An 18,444-nucleotide genomic window follows, 5' to 3' on the forward strand; every position below is an offset into this window, starting at 1 on the left:
GGGAGGTCACTGTGTTCAGTTATACTCACCGCCGGAGATGGCATACTGCTAGGGACAGGAACATCACCGGGCACCCCCACAAGGTCAGGTTGGCAGGAGACAACATCCTCTGCGTTGCTACGGGACATAGTCTTTCCAGAGGCAAAGAGCTGGCTGTTTCCTGAAGAAATCTCCCTTGAGTCTTTTCATCTTGGCTGGGTTGTGCAGGTGTAGATCCTGAAGACTGTAGTCAACAGTTGGCTCCAGGTAATGGAGTTGAGAAATGCGGTCACAATTCCACCCCTCACATCGTTGCCCAAGATCACATCAGTTGGGAGGCCGTTCATAACGGCAACATCTTGCAACTCCTGATCATCTCCCCAGTCCGGTTACATCCTTGCTACAGTCACTTCCTTCTCCAGACCATCTGCCATGGTAACTTTGGCACTGCGACCCTGCAGCAGGATCAATAAGATGGGCACTCACTGCAGTGATTGAGGCCCCTGAGTCTCTAAGTCCTTTTCACTGCAGGGGTACCACTTGGACAGGCTGCAGGTTCCTCCACATGTTTTTGGGGGATCTTTGGGTCAAACAGGTGCTGGGCTGTGGGACAGTCCATTCTTAGGTGGCCGGATTTCCCGCAGCTGTAGCGCTTCTTCTCCAGCCTGGGCACCGGTGGTCTCTGATAACTCCCATCATCATCATTTATTTATATAGCACCGCTAATTCTGCAGCAGTGTACAGAGAACATCTTCCAACTGCATTTACAATGAAGCCTGATAATTATCTATGATTTAACAGGTTCATTATTGATCACACTTGTTTATGAGCTAATCACACTGTGATATCAGGTCAATAGTCAGTATGTGATATTCCATTGTGTATGTCCAGCATAACGGAACCTGAACATTTATTTTGACTGTATCATGAATTATACTATATTAGCTTTTTTTCTTCAGTTTGATCGGCATTTCATTACATGTTGCTGTATTTCGCAATGTCTGTCCAGTGTCATTGAATTGGCTTGTGTAAATGGCACTGTTAGCAACATATTATGTTACAGCTAACCTTTATATCCCTTTCATCATCATTCTCATTTATTTATAGCACCACTAATTCCGCAGCATTGTACAAAGAATAATTGTCATTCACATCAGTCCCTGTCCCATTGGAGCTTACAGACTAAATTCCCTAACATACACACAGACCAAGAGAGAGAGATAGAGAGACAGAGTAGGGTCAATTTTTATAACAGCCAAATAACTTACTAGTATGTTTTTGAAGTGTGGGAGAATCGGAGCACCCGGAGGAAACCCACACAAACTCGGGGAGAACATACAAACTCCACAAAGATAAGACTATGGTCAGGAACTGAACTCATGACCCCAGCGCTGTGAGGCAGAAGTGCTAACCACTAAGCCATCATGCTCCCAGGGACAGGACGGGGCGGTGGCTGGCGAGGGGTACCCGAAGGTTTAGGTACTTGCTTATGTGGATGAGTAGAAGAGGGGTGTACTCCTGATTGGACAGTCCTTAGGTGTCCGCTGTTAACCTGGCCCTTCTGCCAGTGTGGCCTCACTGACACATACTGATCCGCCAACTGGGCGCCTTCTTCCAGAGTGCCTGGCTTCCTGTCCAGCACCCATTCTTTCACCTCTGGTGTGCACCAGCGGTGAAATTGTTCTCGGCACATCAGGTCTATTATCTTCTCCACGGCCTGGGCACCTGCTCTGAGCACCGGCTTCCTTGCAGACTCCCGCAGCAGGTTGGCAAACTCCTCATGGGTGGCATGGAGGTTCTTGGTAAGGACTGAAACTTCAGACGATATGTCCCTGGAATAATAGTGTACTGTTTAAGGAGAGTCTTTTTCACTATATCATAGTCCGCACAGTCCACAGAAGTTATTTCACGGTAGGCCTTCACTATGTGTCATTGTAGTGTGGTCACCAGATGCTTAACCCATTCCTCTTTGGGTACAGTGTGTAGCCTGCAGGTCCTTTCAAATACCTGCTGGTGCTCATCAATATTCCTGACACAGTCCTCAAATTTAGGGCAAGGTAGAGATGACAGTCCTGATCCCCTAGGGTGCTCCTCCTCCCTGGGCTCCATGGCTGGCACTCTTCCCTCTTGGCGCCATGCTTGGATGACCAGTGCCCACTCAGCTGCAGTCGCATTGTCCCCTAAGGCCACCAGCTGGATCTTTAGCCCGATGGGCTCATCATAGAACAGAGGGGCTGGTTGTGCGGATACAGTCTGTTGAGAAGAGGTTGCAGCTAGCTGGATGTCTGGTTCACCTAGCTCCTGGACGTCAACTGGGCCACTGCCGTGGCCACTGCTGCCATCAGTTTCCTTCGCCTGGGTACCATACTGTAGATGCCATTCTTTCAGGCACTCTCTCATCTCCGCCCTGTTCGGTAAATGGCTGAGGTCAATGCCCTTGGCACTGCACAGAGTCTCAAGATCCGCCCTGGATATGTTGGTGTAATCAGACATCCTGCCTGGGGTTATCCCACCGCTTGCCACCAGAAATCTATGACAGGGTGGACCTGCTATGCCACCCTGTCTGTTGTTTCTGGGAACCGGCTGGGCTTACTTTGCCACCATTCCCTTTCTTTATCCCAAAGGTGCCCTATAACCGTAGTAGGAGCAGCTTAAGCTGCTGCCACCACTGAACTCCTTAACAGCATCCAGAACCGTGTTCCTGTCATTGCTGGTGTACCCCATTGCTGGTGTACCTGAGCTGATACCCCTGACCTCTTCGTATGTGTCAGGGTTGCTGTGGATGGATCTCCCCTGGCCTATCACACTGACCAGAGCTGCTGGGTAGCGGGCAGAGCTGTGGTGCCGAAAAGCTGGGTCCAATCCTCAGTACAGCCGGGAACGGATTAGAGTTGGGTCTAACCTGTAGGTCACAGGAATTTCAGCATGGCAGAAGTTGTCAAGCACGTCTTTGAAGCAAGTTATGTTTAAGGTGCCAGTGATCAAGAGGTCAGAAGAAACATGAATAATACATTTCAGTGTACAAGAACTCTCTTTGTATACAGTTTTAGAGACTAGTCTTGTCAGGGGTTAAGCCAGCCCTCACAGACTGCAATATTTCATTCAAAGATTAACATCATGATGTGAGATGGTCCTTAAACATGGATTTTAAGTGCATTTTATACTTAACGAGATTTGCAGTACTCTGTGATATCATAAATCATGTTGATCAGAGATTTCCTTACACTTTAACCAGGATAACGACTCCCTTCCAGGCCTTCAGGCCACAGCAGGCATTTGACACTTCACATCCAAAAAATCAGTTAGCATTTCCTGCTATCAGCAAAACAGACTCCCGCCCCACATTGCCTAATTGGGGTTTTCTCTAGAAAGTTTAAAACAAAAACAAATTTCCTCCCCTGATCTCAGAATAAAGACATTCCTATACCAAAATACACACAATATCAAAAATAAGTACATTTTCAATTATATAAATAAGCGCCCTGCGCTCTTTCCTTTAAATAAATTTATACCATAAGTTATTTATAAGTCATCCAGCCACAGTCTCCCTTCAGGTATCACTGTTACACAATGTGGAAGTCTATGTTTGTAATGGTTTTCACTCATTCACTGTGTATCTCTATTAATATGGGTCTTTTCCCAATTTCCATCTAAAAATAGTACACTTCATAAGGGATATGTTTAAATGCATGGCCTGCAAGCTGATTATAAATCTGCTGTTAATTATATTATTTGATTATTCATAAACATATAATATATAAGATTTAAACAATTTCTTTGTGTTATGAGACGCCACACTACTTGCGGCGGCTCACACTGCAACTGCAACGCTGCTTTCTATCTGTGTGGCCGCTGATACTGCTTCTTCTGTCTCAGCAGGTTGTCAGGCAGCTTCAGGAATTAGCGGTCACATGACCATAATTACTCATCGCTGCAAGGGGGGTTGCTTTTCATGGTCGCTCTCCATTGGTCCGCTTTAGTTTAAATGGTAGGAGGGGCTTAGCCTCCATGCCAGTTATATCGTTATGCTGTTTGATAGCTGTTATATTACTGTTGCCTGACCTTTAGCCTCTTCCTGGATATTCTCTATTTGCTACCTGTCTTGACCTATCTCTTGTTTTTGGACCATCCCTGCCCCAACCTATTCACTTGTCTATGGTTATCCTTGCTCGCTACCTGCCCTCAACCTTTTGTATTGCTACTGGTTTGCCTTCTGTAGTCCATATACTCTCTATATATTCGCTATATACTCTGTATACTCTGTATACTCGCTATATCTCTTAGCTACCTGATACCTAAGATAAAATTTTAATACTCTGAGTTTAAGTCCTGGGGCATCTGAGTACCTGTGAGAACATTGCTCACTACGCTGAAGGTGGCTTGTTATAGGTGAAGATCTCTCTCCAGTCTTGTTCTAAAAGTGTATCTAGATGTCAGTGGAAGCCGTTACACTACATTTCCATTTACACAAATAAATTATAGCAATTGTAAAATTAATAACATTACATAATTTGTACTAAAATTTATGCATATAAAATGATTTATGAATTTTGTAAAAATGTTTGTACTGATATAAAAAGCTGGGAAAAGGGGAGGATGATTCTTAAATTGAGGTGTAGTGATGTTTGTGGCATATGAATTGAATGCAATATATGACTTATGTATCAGTCTGCAGGATATGAAAAATAAAATGAAATAATAAAATATGTGAAATGAATAAAATAATATATCTTGATGGCAAAAAAGATCCCAGATCAAAATCTATATTAAGATAAAGTTTATAACTGATAAATTAATTTTGTCTTCTCTTTTGAAATCTTAGATCCCTCTCCATTGTTGTTTAAATAGTTTTATACCTATGACAGTGAGGGTAGATGGGTTTCTTGATGTTTCTTATATGTTCAGTAATTCTCACTTTCAATTTTCTTGTGGTCTGACCTTTATTTGTAAGCCAGACAGACATTACAATTGGTAAATCACCGCTACTCTAATTCTTCAAATCTTTTGAATGGTGTATGGTACAATCTCTTTTGTATATTTAGAACTCTTGATACCTGCAATTGTAAATTAATAAATTTTTTTACAATGGACAAAATTCATATTTTCTCTGCATGTCCATGTATCAGTTTCCTTGTTGAGTGGAATACATTTGAAGCAAGCCCATTTGTGAAATGAGGTGCTTTTTGGTAAATCACCCTGGGGCGTCTAGAAGGACATGTTTAATGCTGTGTCTTTCAGTAGAATGTGCTTATGTTTTTTGAGGATTTTCTCAAGGATCTTCAAGGAACTGTTATATTGTCTATATTAGTATATGATTTATATGTGTTTTGAACGCCAGGGAAAATTGTTGGAGTTGGATAGATAGCCAAAAGCTTTGGACTCAAGTAAGAGACAGATCAAGGGTTCCTTGGAGTGAATGGAGATAGAGGGAGGGCCTCCATTCCTTTGGTCCATTTCAGGTCTTCTGACCTGCCAGTCGGAAGCAGGATAATTTATAGCTTCAATCCTCCGTAGAGAGAGAGAAAACTGTTATTTGTTTTTATGTGAACTAAACTTTGCAACTACTGCTCTTGGTTTGTAATCTGGACATTAGGTCCTATCACACGTAGAGAGGGATTGTCAAATGTATTATTTAGAGCTGGACAGGCCAAGATTTATTATGTTGTTGTATGTTTGTTTTAATCTTTAATAAAACTAGCTGAGGCTAGTTGTACCATAACATTAGACTGCTGTGACTCTTTATGGCTGCTGGGTGGAAATTGCCCCGTCTACTAAGGACGTCATCTGCAAATCTTCTCCACAGTATGAAATGATCACCATATTGAGAATTCCAATACGTAATTCTTTATTGATGTACTCAAGAAGGTTGTTTTGAAGGATATCAGAATGAATTTCTGAGAACCTCAGGAAAGAATTAGGTATTGTCAGTGTTCAAAGTGGAAATTTAGAATTAGCAGTATGAAAATTGTAAGTCAATGGAAGTTGATAATGTTCACAATGAAGGTAATAGGGGAAATCATAATATGGCATACTTCTTTATATCAGCCTACTTAGACATATATATGGACATCCAACCTCTCTGATTGCATCGATTTTTTTGCAAAACAAAAAAGTAACCTCAAAAATATCACTGGTTATTACAGATGCTAAAACGACTTAATTAGAAGGCTGAGGACACATTGACAATTTGTTGTGCAATTTCACTGTACATCTGAATCAGTCAGTTATACACATGTAAGTCAGAAGTACAAAACCTGCACAAGACTTGCAGAATTACTGGCAGAATAGCGTGTGACACAGAACAGGTAGTTTACCATCTGTGGTATTTATCTGGGCAACAAGATATAGGTCAGACCACAAGAACATTGAAAACAAGAATTACTGAACATATCAGAAACATCAAGACACCCACGGGGTCAATAGTTCGCTAATTGGTTTTTTTCAAGGCAAACCAATGTAGGCTCTTCATTGGTTTTTTATAGTAGTAACTCCGCCCCTTTCCAAAGTCATACTTAGCAACATTTATCGGCAACCAACATGCAAAATGAATAAATGACATGACGGCTGACCAATAGACAGGATTAATCTGCCCACCTGCAAACATGATTGGATAGCAGGCAATGTAAACAAAGAATGGATAGTTCTAATTAAGTTCTATTTACATATATTAAGACAATTCAGATTACAAAACCTATTCAATTCTTGTGTTTTAAAGCTATATAAAAAGCAAAATATTGCCACAACACAAAAAGGTAAGTGTTACTTACATTTTGTTAACACAATTCGGCGATTTGAACCTTATCAACTAGTAGCAAACGTCAAATATAAGTTGTATAATAAAGACATTCAACAATGAATGGAACAATACCCTTTAGTGCAATAGAATTAAATGTGAATATTTTAAACACTGTGACTTAATCATATCAATTATAATAAATTAAATAACCTTTAGATTTGCATATCCCATTGATGCTGTCAACACAGGTAAGTGAACAACGCGATGTGACAACCATATTGACAGGGCACTCCAGACACTCAAACAACGACATGACTTGCGTTCCACTGTGGAAGTAAAAGTCTGAAGTCTCTCTCTCTATCTGCTGTATCATTGGATGGATTCCAGAAAGGAGCAGCAAATTCCCAGGTAGGTGTCCAATTACAGCATCTGCAACAAACTTAGGCATTTTTCCGAGAACAATCTGGAGCTTTATGTGTAGGTCTAAGCTCCAGGTACAGGCACCAGGTCTTTACAGCACTTGAAGTCACGTTATTGCATGCATGCAGGCATGTCTGGTGAGGTAGGCGCCAGGTATGAGCACAAATGTCCTGAAAACTTCTTAGGAGCAAATTGCGGATTTTCTGGCCTCCTTAAGGGGTCTATTTATGACCCTTCGTTTTTTTCACTTGATACTTTTCAATCCTTATCTCCTTGATAAGGATTGAAAAGTAACGGCTATGTATTAAAAAACTTCTCAGGGACAGCAGTGTCGATAGACCATACTTACCAACTCCCGGAAACAGGGGGCGTGACTGGAGGGCGGGAGGGGGTGGGACAAGGCCAATCGCGTCATTGTGGCCCCGCCCCCGCGAAACCGTACTCCCGTCCTCCAAAATGGCGTGATTCACCCAGAATCGCGTCAAATGACGCAATTCTCTGTGAGATTGGGATGTGGGAGAAATGCCAGCTTGCCCGGGAGACTGACCCGAATTTCGGGAGTCTCCCGAACTTTCTGGGAGAGTTGGCATGTATGCAATAGACTGCTGTCCCTGAGAAGTGACTCACCTGATCATCGCAGTCTTTTCTCAAGTTTAAAGGCTGCGGTGATCTTCTCTTTTTTTTTCTTCTCTTTTTTGTTAGTGCGCATGCACCGACTGAAAACTGTTGTTTTCGGGTGTTTAACACAGGAAAAATCCTTGATAAATAGACCCCTAACAGTGAAAAGTTTTAGAGGAGATATAACATCAGGTTTGCGGTAGGTAGATCCCCGATTCCAGGCGATTGAATGAGTATCCATGAGGAGCCCCATGCAATGTGTCATCTCTCCTTGGTAGCTTGGCCACACCTCTGTACTATTTGATTTTTGATCTAGCCACCAGTTTATAAATGCCACCAAATGTCTAACTTTGCATGGTTTGGGGGATGGGACCTGATCTCTCTCTCTCTCTCCCTCTCCCTCTCCCTCTCTCTCTCTCTCTCTCTCTCTCTGTCTCTCTCGGCGGCGCCTCCTTAAAAAAACAGGTTAACATCCGCAAACATAGTGTGGAGCTTGAAAGTGAAACAATCACCTCTCTGCAGCGTCGGCACCTGCTCCGCCCGCACTGAATGTCAGGCGTGACGTCAGTGAGGAGTGGCGCAGACAGGAGTCGGCGACAAGAAGGGATGAGAAGAAAGAAGCCGATAGAAAAGTTAAGTGAAGGAACGGAGCAAGGGGCAGCAAAGGAAGGCAGCATGCCAGAGTGTTTTCAGGGGCAAAGGAAGCTGCATTGCAGTGTTTTCAGGGGCAAAGGAAGTTGCATCACAGTGTTTTGAGGTATAAAGGAAGGCTGCATGGCAGAGTGTGATTATGAGAGTCATTACTCTGGCATAATATGAACTGGGGGCATTACTCTGGCATAATATGAACTGGGGGCATTGCTGTGCCATAATATGAATATAATATTTAATAACAGATTTTTGTCAGGTAAGGTACTCTTTAATATTTTTTCTTTAACATTTTAAAAGTCTTTCTTATAACAATCTAGTTTTGTGTATCTCTTTTACTGTTCTAATATTTCATGCACTTAATTCTCGAATAAGAATACCTTTCGGTATATATTTTTGCACACTTTACATGGTCATTAAGGCTGAGAACCGGTTGTTAATTTATTTGAATCCCACCACTGTGTGTGTGTGTGTGTGTGTGTGTGTGTGTGTGCGCACGTGTGTGTGTGTGTGTATATATATATATATATATATATATATATATATATATATCATGCATTTGCAAATATGTGTAACAGAATTCTTTCAGCAGAGTGCTAGCCACACCCCCACATTAGGTTGGCCACACCCACTTGGCAATTGTCACTTCCACTTAGATGGGGGGCGCCGGTGCCCTGTCTCGCCCGGGGCACTAAAATGTCTAGTTACGACACTGCTTACGCGGATCGAAACTGCGGCCGTTAGCCTTTTCCACTTATTATTGTCACATGGACTAATATGCAATAATTGTTTTGTTTTCTATTCCATGTGCTGGCGTGCTTGTGTATTTACAGTCCTTATCCTGCTTTATATATTCTCCTGCATCTGCACGAGTCATCAGTAGTGAAGTGTGTGCTGCTGCATCCTCTTAATATATAGGTAATATGGTAATATATAGGTAATATATAGGTATGTATATATATCATGATGTATATTTTACAATTCTTGTATAATTTTTATTTTACAATGTTTGCAAACATGTGTATTGATCTGTGTATGATCTATGCATGCATCTCAGTAACTGTAATATTATACACAATACTTCATTTATAATTCTTATATACCCCCCCCCCCGACCCAAAAAACCCCCAAAAACCCCACGAGAGAGAGCTGCTGCGCATGTATAGCAGCTCCGTTTCAGCAGCGTTGTCCTATACAACAGCCGCGGTGCTGTCAAAGAAGCGTCCGCGGCGGTGCGCCTCGGCTGCTGTATAGGACAGTGCCGCTATGGTGGCCACTTGGTTAGCGCAGGGGGGGGTTTCTGGAGACTTAAACCCCCCCCCCTGCGTGCGCCACTGCCCTTCTCACCCTATTTGCACCACCTTGATACCTCAAACCCATTAGGCAGCTAGATTCATGGCTTGAATTATTCATGGGAGTAAGGGGACATGAAGACTGTCGTTTAACATGTGATTGACCTGATAATCGGCTGAAAAACCTACAATCACCCGATAAACGACCAATCGGCCTGGTATCGCATCAGTGTGTACGCTCCAACCATGAACGATTATCGTTCCAAAGCACAAGGTATCGTTTCATTTGATTTTTAAAATGGACTAAAAATGTCATTCAACGATGGAACACTGTCGTTCAAATTCTGCAGTGAGTATGCACTCAGGACCGGCAGTGTCCATAGATCTCTATGTGGTGTGCAGAGTCAGTCTTCTCAGCTGATAGTTATAGCAGATAAAGAGCACAGATCTGAAGGTAAATCTTGTAAAACGTGTTTAGTGTGTACACATGAATCAACGTGCTAAGCAGGACATTTTTTATTCAGTCGCTGGTAAAATCATTAACGATATCGCATCTGGAGAAATTTTCTGTATTGTGTACCCAGCATTAGAATAAAGAGATTGTAGAAAGATAAAGTGGAGGAATAATAGATAAAAGAGAAATATAGAGGATGAATAATGGTGAAGTTGTAGATATTTATAAAAGAAGAAAAGTGAATTGATATACAGGAGGAATCATTGAGAGATAGAAGCAGTGGCGCACGCAGGGGGGGTTTCTGAGTCTCTAGAAACCCCCCCCTTCGCTAACTAAGTGGCCACTGTCCTATACAGAAGCCGCGGAGCTGTCAAAGAAGCGTCCGCAGCGGTGCTGTATTGTATACAGCACCGCCGCAGATGCTTCTTAGACAGCGCCGCGGCTGCTGTATAGGACAGCGCTGGCGAAACGGAGCTGCTGCGCTCTCTCTCGTGGTTTTTTTGGGGGGGTTTCGGTCGGCGGGGAGAACCCCCCCTCCCCCCCCGAAAATCCTCTGTGCGCCCCTGAGAAGGGATATATATATAGAGGAGGAATAATGGAGATATAGTAGAGATATATAGTGGAGGAATGATGGAGAGATAGTAGAGATATATAGAGGAGGAATGATAGAGAGATAGTAGAGGTATAGAGTGGAGGAATGATGGAGAGATAGTAGAGATATATAGAGGAGGAATGATGGAGAGATAGTAGAGATATATAGAGGAGGAATGATGGAGAGATAGTAAATATATATAGAGGAGGAATGATGGAGAGATAGTAGAGATATATAGAGGAGGAATGATGGAGAGATAGTAGAGATATATAGAGGAGGAATGAAGGAGAGATAGTAGAGATATATAGAGGAGGAATGATGGAGAGATAGTAGAGATATATAGAGGAGGAATGATGGAGAGATAGTAGAGATATATAGAGGAGAAATGATGGAGAGATAGTAGAGATATATAGAGGAGGAATGAATAAAAGATAGTAGAGAGATATAGAGGGGGAATAAAGGGAAGCTCTGTACAGCGCTGCAGAATTGGCGGCGCTATATAGATGAGGGCTTATAAGCCAGTACATGATCTTAAATGAGATACATTCCGGTTTCTAAAGTAATAATATGTTTATTGACAATATAATGACTTTTAAAAGCATCAAACTGTGATCCAAGCATAGCAGAGATTGCTGAGAAACTACAGCCTTTTTTCATGTTCCATGATTAAAAACAGATGTAACAATGATAATGTTTAAAGGAATTCCAACCAATAAAGCCATAACATTCATAAGACAAGCTACACACGAGGTTTTGGCAGCAGCCTGATCATCACAGAGAGCGATGTTGCTTCTTGTCTGAAAGAGATGGTAAAACAAAAAAAAAATTATAAAGAATAAGAATTTATCTGACATCTTGCTTATTATGCAGAAGTAAACTTAAGTACAATCATACCACCCGACTGTTTACACCAACCCTGGACAACCTGTGACTCTCCAGGTGATATGAAACGATCAAGTCCCAGTATACCCTGCTAGCTGTTGGCTGGCAAAGAATGTTGGCGCTTGTAATTTGACAACACCTAGAGGTTGTGCAGGTCTGTTCTACACGGTATGGTTAATTAAGGGCAGTTAGGAGCACAACACTTCACTAAGTATGGGACATTACTTTAACTAATGTCTGCTTAAGGTGACCCTTCTACATAAAACAAATAGGTTCACCTAAGGATGCAAAAAGATGACCTCATTGAATGAAATGTGTTGACAAAAACCTAAAAATATCTATTGAGGCATTTTTAGGTTTATTGTTTACCTTTTCGATCTTGTATTAAGAATAAGAGAGCATAGAGAAAAGCTACTAATATATTAGCGATTAAATTTGCATATCATTTGCATACTCTTATCATTAAGGTGTGTAGTTTAACAAAAAGAGCTGAACAAGGTACGTACAGCTTTTAAAAATATTTTTTTTCTCCTATGGAATACAAACGGCTGTCCAAATTTTATTCTTTCCGAATATTGGGCGCTATTTACTAGCAAATTGAAGAGGCACAAATGTTCCATACACCACAAAATGAATCAGTGATTCATTTTGATTGATCTAGTGCAAGTTAAACAGCGAATGCAATGGTCTAAGTGCTTAACCCATAATATCATTTTATGAGTCATTTATTCCTTTGCGCTTTCCGCATTTGTGTACATTGTGAACAAACACAATCATTCCACTGTTCAAAAATATTTCAAGAAAATATTAAAATCACAAAATTAGTTTTAATGCCTAAATATAAAATAGGTGATAAAAGCGACACAGTCACAGAATCAGAAGATTATGTTTGTTATGTAAATTTTTATTTATTTTTTTTACTTTTTCATATTTCATATTTTTACAATTCAAGGAAAGTAATAATTTAAAAATAATGTTTTTCTATGGTCATGTGAAGAGTTGACATCAGATGAAAGTCAGTCAATGATGGAACACAGATAGATATTGCTTATAAGAAGGTAAAGGTAACTACTTGGTTAATGGATTTAAATATACCTACAGATAAATGTATAAAATGCAACTAAAAAGACTAAAGAAATAAAACAGTGAAAGAAATTATTTTAAATACAGGTATAGATCAGAGAGAGAGGCACAATTCAAAGTTAGACAGTGAAAAGGAAACATGGAATTTAAGCCCTGTAATAATTAGGTTGCAGTGAGATACAAGACAAACTCTTGTTTACTAAAATATTGATGTCCTGCATAGTAAAAACAAATAGAAGTGTAAGACAATAACTACTAAGGTGACACATTTGAAAGAGGGTATTTCTCTTTAAATGATGGGCCAAGGTTGCTGAATAGGTTTCTGAATATTTACATATTTAAATCTCATTGCAAAAAATAAATTATATGTAAGTTAATTAAACATCAGGAGGATTGTGGAGCACAAAGATTCACCAAGACAGAACTTTTACAGACGTGTTTCGATGGGCCATCTCAGCAGCAAGACACCTGGAAACTATTCGGAAATGTTGTCGAATTGTTGGTCTACTGATAACTGCACAATACTGGGGCGCTTTGAGAATCAGCTCTCAAGTGCAGCTCTTGATCAAAGATTTAACCTTCAATTTTTCTATTTAATTTAGGTATTAAGCAATGCTTATTATATGTGATACATAATATAACACCAAAAGTCAGTATTTTCTCATATGTATAGATATTTCTATTGTTTGTGCTGTGATGCAGTTGGGAGAACGTCTCACACGCATTTTGCTAGAATTAAATATGATGAAACTGCACAATGTGTGCTCTTTAAACTCAATTAAAAATGATCAATTAACCCTGCATGAAAATAGAAAATAAGTAGGAAAAACAGAAAAGTGTTTACAGGATAAAATGGACCATTTTGAAATTAATGTGCAGATTATGAGTTCACTGAGATCTTATCGTGCCCGATTACCACTACCTCTAGATATTGCTATGGCTCGTTGAAAATGTCACTCAAACCAGGAAAAGTCCACAAACTGCATTTATATTGACTCTTAACTCTGTGAACAGCCACAGATCTCTACAGAACCCCATTCTTGTAAATAATTGCTTATTGGAACCTAATTTCTGTCCATTTACATTATTTGAAATGATGGAAATACAATATGTGTAGTCCCTCTTAATAATTCAGATCATTTACTCTCTCATAGCCAACACCATTCATATTACCTTATAAGAGTATTTCAAAGCTATGGCTCCAATAGGCAAACTGCAAAAAATAATATTGAAGATGGACCAGCAAAAGTAATCGTTATAATTTAGCTGGGGAGGTTTTACTCCAGAATCTGCATTCATCTCCAACTCATTTGTATCTGGCTGGCATATAAGGGGCTGTTGTAGCCCAATGTCCACTATAGTCGGCTCACAAGGCGTGTACTCTTGCTGCGGTCCATAAGGTGGTGCATTATTATAATACGGAGGAGGTAGACCCCTTTCATCCGACATCTCATCCGGAAAACCAGAGTTGTAGTTTCCCTGCATTTCTCTGATATCTGTATATGTCACACACAGCTACCCAGTCTGTCACATGGAACTGAATTGAAACTTTGTGTCTGATACTTATTCAATTCTATTTCTCCGCCTCCATTAAGTAGCCTGTTAGAATCACAGAACTGCCTCACCAGCCACTCTCACTGAACATACTCCCTTCTTATATAAGGAAACAAGCATAACGCTCTGCTCTTTTCTTTCAATGAATATTTTAAACATTTTTTTCATTTTTCTTTTTTTCAACTATCCAGTTCTTTTCTGAGTCATAGTATTTCTTGCAGTAGTTTTTTTTTTACTTTTTCTCTTTTTCTCTATTTAATAGTATGTTGCAGAGTTGTTTATTATGGCTATGGGCACTATACGAAATAAACAAATTCTATACCGAACAAAACAAAGATGAAAATTTGTATACAGCAGGAAGAGTCAACTAGCGGGCCACGTATGTTAGCCGGAGGTATTGTTCTTCGGTGGCAGAGAAAGTCTTATGGGTCTAGGTGGTAGACTTGCATTTCCCCTAAGATTTGAGCCATGGGTTAGGAGACAGAGCATTGACAGTCAAAGGGGTTAACACTGCCAAGCAACAGCTACTCTGTAAGGGTGACGATTGTGAATTCATTTAGAGCATGGGCAGCACGGGGGCCAAGTGGTTAGCACTTCTTCCTCACAGCGCTGGGGTCATGAGTTCAATTCCCGACCATGGCCTTATCTGTGTGGAGTTTGTATGTTCTCCCCGTGTTTATGTGGGTTCCTCCGGGTGCTCTGGTTTCCTCCCACATGCCAAAAACATACTAGCAGGTTAATTAGCTGCTATCAAAATTGACCCTAGAGGATCTCTCTTTGTCTGTGTGTGTATGTTAGGGAATTTAGACTGTAAGCTCCAATGGGGCAGGGACTGATGTGAATGAGTTCTCTGTACAGTGCTGCGGAATCAGTGGCGCTATATAAATAAATGGTGATGATGATGATGAACTTTATTTAAGTTTCTAGCTTTAGTACAGTGCTTAAGCAGACAACAACTTACATATATGAAACATTTATAAACATACAAACAGCTACAAAATAAAAAGAATAACAGTATATAACAGTATATGTATAAAAGAACAATAATCTGGTACAGTTCTCTTGGCCTGGAGCAGGAGAATTTTTGGCTAGAGATCTGATCAGAAATATTTGTGATAGCTTAGCATCCAGCATCTAGTGAAAAATAGAATGTACGAGACTACAGTTTAACTTTGTAAGCATATTTCCAATATGTGCTAACGTTTTTCCCATATAACATATGATGATAATGGTTTATGCATCATTCATGATATGTTATACTGATCAGATATACCCCAAACTTGGTGCATGATAGCTGCATATTCAGCAAATCTTATCTTGTAACCTCTCTGTAACCCCAACAAACAGTGTTTGAGTCATACACATAGTGAAAGTACCATTAATGACATATCTTTGCTTTGTGATGTTTGAAGCTTCCCGTGTATGTCAGAACTGCTCACAACTCATCGTTGCCAACAATTTACATTGTTTTAAAAAATGTTGCTACTGAGATGGTGCATGTAAAAAACACATTGTGCAGAGAATTGTCTCAGCGGACCTTGGCCCAACACAATCCAAATCATGGGCCTGATTCATTAAGGATCTTAACTTAAGAAACTTCTTATTTCAGTCTCCTGGACAAAACCATGTTACGATGCAAGGGGTGCAAATTAGTATTCTGTTTTGCACATAAGTGAAATACTGACTGTTTTTTCATGTAGCACACAAATATCAACTTTAAATTTCAGTGTACAAATAAGCTATCAAGTATTTGTGTGCTACATGAAAAAACAGACAGTATTTAACTTATGTGTAAAACAGAAAACTAATTTTCCGTTATTACGGTAATCGTGCGCGGAAAAACTGTTAATACGGTAATTTACTCACTGGATTTCAGCTCACAGCTCCCTGAGCCGCGAGCTGAAATCCAGCTACAAATTACCGTATTACCTGTGGTTGCTTTTCCGCGCCCCTTAGTATTAATAATACACATTTCACAAAGTTTAATGAAGTTGATACATTTTCAAAAGAAGATGTTAGAATTCATAGAACTAGAATTCAAAGAAAAGAGCAGCTTAAAAACAGTTAAAATCTTAACAATCTAATTTACATATAAAATTGGAGAAACCAGAAAAATCAGATGAAAAGAAGGGTTACCCTTAAGACATTCTGAGAAAAAAAGGTGATTATTTATTGGAAAGTTTATCCCGCAAGATACATAATAATCAGTCCAAGTCAGGGTTGAAACCGATATCCAAATTCTAACTGCTAGGATCTGAGGGAAGCCACATGAATGAATTTTAGGAAATAGTGAAAAAGTAACATTGAGGCTAAAATGAACAAAACAAGTAATTCTGCCACCCAAAAAAAACAAGCCATGAAAAATCAGCAAATGAGCAAAAAAGCAAAAGAAAGGAGGTAAAGACATGACTTAATCGATGTCATTCACTGCTGTGAAATCATCTTCAGAATGATTTCCAGTGGCTGCAATGATTCCCAAATCATTCTTTTAATTACTGATATGCAAATTGTACAGGTTATGCACATAATTGGCATCAGTCTGCAGCTTACTGATTAATCCTTTCCCTTACCTGCTTCCTGGCAGCCACAAATGCAAGAGATACATCCTGTTTTGACCAGCCTCCTGTGGTCTACTGATCTCTCATATAGCAACCATAGCTGCTATTACCAGTAAGTAAAACAAGGTCGTTTGGCGGTGCATGCTTGTTCATGTTTGTTCTTGTTTCCCCGAACATTACGTTTTCAGTTATTGGCCACAGGGAAAAAAAAAATTATATAACATTATTTTATATGCAATTTCCATTTCTAATCATAAATGACTATATTATCGACAGGTAACATTAATTGATTATTTTTATTTTTTTCTGTGCGCTCTTTTGAGATTTAATATTCCACATAAGTATTGTACGCGTCCTGCAGTGTCTGGTCTAGTACAGCAGAGCGAACCTACACCCATAGTCATCACCACACGTATCTTGAGATCCGCTTCTTGCTGACTACGGGACTATGCAGAGCCGATTTACGTGCCGTTGCGAACGACTGCACGATGCGCTCAGTATGCCTGCCTTAAAGTTCTTTTACATGATAGTTCCAATTAGAGATGTTCACTGACCCCTGTGTTTTGGTTTGGTTTGATTTTGGATCTGTATTAACTTCGTGTTTTGGTTTTGGATCTGTATTTTTCTTAAAAATTTCTAAAATATGCTATAATCACATAATTTTGCTCTTTTTTTGTCCTTACTTTATTATTAACCTCAATTACAATAATTTTCAGTCAATTTTGACCACCTCACAGGCTACAATATGATTTTCATACAGTTTTGGCCAAAGACTGTAGTGAGCTGGCTGGATGCTAAGCGACAGAGCAACGACACAAACACATGGCAGCTTATATCACATCTAGGAAACACTACCACACAACTGTGGCAGAAAAAAAAGATAAGTGGTGCAAGATGGAATTATTTAACAAACTCACATAGAAAGAGGAGAGGTCGGAGGTATAGTTTAACAATCCTAGCACTTCAGCGACAAGGAATGCCACTTTTGTGGCTGAAATGTTTAGTTTGTTTGGGCCCCCACAAAACAAGCTACCAATAGCTTAGCTGCCTTAAGCCCACCAGTGCTAATAATGAACTCTACAGTGGCAAGACATTGTTGTCATCATCCTCACCCTCATCAGTGTGTACATAACAAAATATTAATTCATCCCCACTGGAATCCACTATTACAGAAGTTTCTGTTCTTTGATGTATATGCCCGTAAAGGCCTTCCTCATGGAATGAAGTTCATTTTGATGAACATCATCTTTTCACATTTTTAGGAAGAATACTCCTACGCCGATTGCTGACAAGGTTCCCGCCTGGCTGTGCTGAAATCTCTTTCTGAGTACACATTGGAAGGTGGGCAGCTTAGGTATTGCAAAGCGAGTTTGTACATGGGTCTCCAAATTGCCTTTTTTTCCTCCTAGTATGTAAAGGGACTGTCTGACATGTCTATTTGTGCGCTGTCATTAAAGTAATCCTTCACCATTCTTTGGATGTTGATAGTAGGATAAGATGAAGGTACGGCAGAAGTGCCACAAATTTTGGGCGAATCCTTTAGACCAAACCAGATGTCAAAATGTTGTGCTGACTCATCATCATCACCAATGGGTGTCTTGGGAAAGCTAAGTTTTGCAAAGCAAACT

Source organism: Mixophyes fleayi, chromosome 6, assembly GCF_038048845.1.
Source record: "Mixophyes fleayi isolate aMixFle1 chromosome 6, aMixFle1.hap1, whole genome shotgun sequence".
NCBI classification, from domain to species: Eukaryota; Metazoa; Chordata; class Amphibia; order Anura; family Limnodynastidae; genus Mixophyes; species Mixophyes fleayi.